We start from the raw sequence: 5,012 nt of genomic DNA, 5'->3' as shown, positions 1-5,012 counted from the left end.
GCTCGAGCTGAGCAGTAACCACACTTGAGCATACCTTCTCCGCAATTCGCGTATTAGAATAACATTTTCAGGCTAACTAAACATGTCCTCCATGCCAATAGATTTGGAGCATGCTTCAGAGACAACTATTCCTTGCAATGACAGCCAAGTAACACTGCTAATGCGCAAATGCAGCTCATTTTATGTGGTGGAGCCACTAAAAACTTTCAGCAGTGAAGGCAGCTTTTAAATTTTAGAAGCATTTGAGTATGGCGGCATAACGCACTTAAGATCGTACGAACAGTCATTCCAAATAGTAGACTATTGTCGCACACAACTGCACACACGGGCTACTTGAAAGTCGTTTGTTATGCCAATGGCAAGTTCATAATTTTAGAAAAAAATGTGAATGTAAAAATGCAACCAGAAAGGATATATGGTACTTGCCTATAACAGCACTGACCCTGGTGGGGTCAAGACCTTTTTTGCCCCTTGGTGTTATTTCCGAAGCCCAAATGGCCCATGAGCTCCTCCTCTGTGAACACATGGTGAAGCAAGGCCCTTGCAAACTTTCCTGGTCCACCATGGCAGGCCATGGTAAACTGTGCCAGGATAACCTTCTCAATGTGCACTCCTTCAACCTATGTGAACCTGCATGTTTAAGTAAATGTTAGCAAAACAGTTTTAAGCCTTTCAAGCACATTCACACAACAGCCCTACTGCAAATAAATTACAAAAGTACCTGTTGCAAATCTAGATTGCTAAACTTGACTTCTTACAAGCTTCTTATGCTGTCTGGACGCCACATGTTTCAGAAAAACAATCCAGCACAAACAAGAATAATAAACCAAAGTATCCAAACATCTAGTACTTGAAAAAGGGGAGTACCAGTGAAACACAAATGACACGCACACAAGGAAACGGCATTAGACACGGACGGACGTTGGGACGGACCAGCGTCCGTCCCTGTCTAACGCCTTTTACGTGTGTGCGCGTCCTTTGTTTTGCTGGCACCCCCCTTTTTCAAGTTCATCATGCACCAACTGGCCCAAGAGCTTGCGCTAATGCACATCTAGTACTATTTATTGTGATTACCATTCTTAGGATACTTCATATTTTCAGGTGTTTGTCTCTATTTTCCCATCCATTTGTGTCAATAGGTAGTCCATGGTCTAATGGGGAGATTGGGCTGCTATGTTGAGGGAAGAGTTCAAAATCAACCGTTGGAACAGCTTGGGTGACTGGGCATGCGACCCTGGGCATATGCCACTTTTCAATGAATCTCCTTCCCGCTATCTTGGGCAACTGCTGCTGCTTGTGTTGGCAAGCAGCATTAGGAGCTCAAAGAGGGACATGATTGTCGATCATTACTAAGATTACCACTACACGTCACGTTAGCTTGCTGTGCTGCAGAAGTAATATGTGAGATTCCACTCCACTGTATGAAATGTACATAAGCTGCAAGGACAGTATGTGCCAACCCCCACCTCAATTAAATTAATCGACTCGCAAAGCACAGGCTGCACATGATCACGGAGTGAACTCAGAAGTTTGTGGACAGTCAGTTGATGTCCCTGTCAGGGACCTCTAGGAAAACTCAGTCATTTCCTCGATGTGCATCATCGTGCCGTCATACATTGTATTACAATTCTGTCTGTCTCGTTGTACCACCGTTCTAATAGTCATCACGTATCACCACAATTCAAAATATAAATAGACACTTATATCTACTGTTTATTTAATCTTTATGGAGAATACTTTGAGCATGAGTTTTCGCAAAGATCATGAATTCTACAGCTTAAAGGAGCACTAAAGCAAAATTAAATTAATTAAATTCTGGCGTTTTAAGTGCCAAAACGACAATCTGTTGTTTAGGCACGCCTTAGTGGGGAACTCTGGACCAATTTTTACCAAATCAGGCTGCAAGGTACCTGGGCAGTTTTGTATTTCACCTCCATCAAAATGCGGCTGTTTGATCCTGTGACCTCGTGCTTAGCGGAGCTGTGCCAACACCCCTAAGCAACTACGGCATGAAAGCACTAAAGAGAAAAATTATTTCAGATGTATCTGTACATGACCTTCCTACAATTCAAGAGATTCACTCATACCGTGACAAGAGGCTGAGTAAACTGTAAAAGCAGCAAGAGGAAAAATTGGTGGCAGTGCTGCCTTGAAGTTACCACACCCGCTTGCTGTGACGTCATGGATTTTGATGTCTGTTGAGGTGTAGCAATTTTTTTTACAAATAAAGATGTTCTTCATCGTATTCCAAAAACCCAAAATAAAAAGCGTCAGGAACATTTACAGAACCAATACAGCCCAAGTTTGAAAAAAATACTTGGAATCCATGATGTGACAATGAGGTGTCAGCACAAAGATTTTGGGGCGATACTCAGAAAATTGAACTTTGAGCTTTATTTTCTCTAATAATCAAACAACTACCAAGAAAGTTACAGAAGTAGTTATTTAAGACGATGCTTTATTTTAAATTCATTTAAGGTGTCATTAGTGTCCCCTTAATACAAAACAAGGAATGCACTTGGCTGCGTAATAGGTTAACATGCATCACTGGTTCTCATTAAGGCAGGATTATCAGTATAGCAAAGGGCATGCACTGGCTGCTCCTGAGGGGAGCCCTTCCACTTCCCCTCAACCTCCCAATTTCCAATTTCTTTATGAGCAGTGATGCAATTTCTGTATCTTAACGAGACATAATGCCAAGGAGATTAAAAATGCCATGCAGGCTACAGCATGTGGTGACCGGCACTTCACACCGTGCAGCTCGGCATCAATCTTTTTGGAATTTGGCCCTTGAAATGCAGAAAGCCCCGATCACTGCTCGTTCTTCAGCCAACTTTCTCAAAGGGTGCTGCTGTTCTGGTTTGATACCTCTAGCTGTGCACTGCTGTATGACATAGGTCATAATACCTTCGTTCTGGTAAAACTAGAAAGATGTGCACTCATGCAGACCACTAATGTCCACACTAAGTTTCTGAACGCCCCTCTCATATCAGGCATATACACTGAAAAAGGCACATTCCGCGTTTAATATGTTCACAAGTGACAATGAAATTCACTCCCAGTCCCGGTGCAGTTGCAAAGTCTTTAAGCTGAGTGCTTAAAGGCACCATGTCTCCTAATGAAGGCACTCTGCACCAATTGATCACTGGAGCAAATGCGTTGCAGTTGCATCAGCAATGTTGTTGTTTTTTCTGCTTCCTGCAATACATTTTCACGGTATCACTGTATTTGATCATCGTGACGCTACAGAATGGATGGCCAAAGAATTCACTTTTACCGTTCCAGCTGGGGCCTCTCCCAGCTCATTTTGAATCTGAAAAAAGATGTCACTATTAAAACGTGAAGCCACGATGCAGCAAAAGCGACAATCAAAAGAGCTACATGGACCATTAGGCTGACATAAATGGACGGATACAAATGACTAGTCATTGAATACGCTAAAGTGTGGCCGCTCTTGCCAATGGCAGTGTGAGCTTGTCAAAAAATTTATTTCACATTCCTCTAGTTACTTTAAACATTATTTCCACGCATCTACTTAACTGTTATGGCCCCATATTAAAGGCAGCTCCTTCATATAAAACCAGTGTTACATTCTTTTACTCCTCGTCTACCTGATGCTACTGAAGTTTTGCTTACTCTCAAAGAAATAATTTCACAGAACTGCTCTTTCGACAAAGCATTATTCCAAGCTTGTGGCAAAGCGTCGTGATTTAGTTCACAACGATGCGCTCCCCTTTCAATCTGTTCACTCGATAGTGCTCTGATTCAAAGCAAAAATAGCTTTTCGACATAACTAGCTACTTCTATGGTCACAAGAAACATTGCTAATTATTGATTTTTATGTTGCCGATAACGTATACATGCCGCCTCGAAACACAGTGGGACGACAACGCAGATATGCCAGGCATCTCGTTCCTCTACTGATTTTAAAGCTATTGTTAAATCAGTTACTGAAGTGCGAAAAGCTGCAATTTCGCGAAATTACATTATTTTGAATGTTGTAGGACCTGGAGTGCCATGAAATCTGCCTTTCCGTGAATGCAAAGAGCGCCTACGCGAAGCCGTTTGGGCGAAGCACTCGATGGCGACGAACGGAGAAGATGAAAAAATAAAGTTGAATGCGCCCGACCTGGGGGAAAACAAAACGCACGCGGTTGGCAAGGCGTATAACTCGATGATTTCGCAGCACTCTGTGGCATCACCCCTATTGTATCTCACGTATCGCATGTACACCCTTGAAATTCTTTATTATTATTGCGCGACAGCCTCCTCTGTGTTTTCCGATCGCGCGAACATCGGCCGCACGGTGTGTCAGATAGTGGCCTTGAAGCACGGCGGAGTCACTCGATCCTGAAGGGAACAACGCAACAGAATACACTTTCGCCAATCCCACCGCACCCCCCCCCCCCCCCCCTTTTGCTGAAAGCTCGCTCACACGCCTTGTACTAGCGTGGCGCAAACGAAATATCTTCGATTACAGTACAGATCGGATGGTTTCACGTCGCATTGTTTTGCGCTCATTAATAAGGCTCACTCAATCGGTGCTCGAACACCGTATCAGAAATGATGGCGTACAACATGCCCTGTTTTAGGTGGCACCACATAGCTGCCTTACGTCACCACAAGCGGAGTGTAGAGTTAAACCAGGACAAAACTCCACGTTATCTACCACAAATCTAGTGCTGTACAACCCATTCTCGCAACGGAAGGATAGTACTAGGAATGAAAACTAGAAAAGAGGCGCGCGGAAGACACGCACAAGCGCCGAAATCATTTCCCCGCTTCCGTTCACCGCGTCGCAATGGACGAACAAGGGGAATTCGAAACACTCACTCACCCTTGATGTCGCTGAGTCGGAGGCGATCATGGCGATCTTCGAGGCAACAAGTCCATAAAAAGCGAGCAACACGCAGGAATATTCCAAAGATGTCACAGCGAAGCACACAAAGAACTCAGAAAACGCAGGAAACTCTCAAGCAAACTGCGTGCACGAACTCGCCGGAATGCGCCAA

The 5,012-nt window shown here is 43.8% G+C and overlaps 1 long non-coding RNA gene across 1 annotated transcript; it reads right to left on the bottom strand.

Annotated features, from left to right (window-relative positions):
- Nucleotides 1–308: 308 nt before the first annotated feature.
- LOC126545461 (uncharacterized) lies at nt 309–5,012 on the bottom strand. Its single transcript, XR_007602372.3, has 3 exons — nt 4,838–5,012; nt 3,278–3,313; nt 309–630 (listed from the first exon to the last, which is right to left on the bottom strand). It is a non-coding gene; the product is annotated as an uncharacterized lncRNA (long non-coding RNA).

This window comes from Dermacentor andersoni, chromosome 1, assembly GCF_023375885.2.
Source record: "Dermacentor andersoni chromosome 1, qqDerAnde1_hic_scaffold, whole genome shotgun sequence".
In the NCBI taxonomy this organism is placed as follows: domain Eukaryota; kingdom Metazoa; phylum Arthropoda; class Arachnida; order Ixodida; family Ixodidae; genus Dermacentor; species Dermacentor andersoni.
This window is presented reverse-complemented; position numbering and strand designations above follow the sequence as displayed.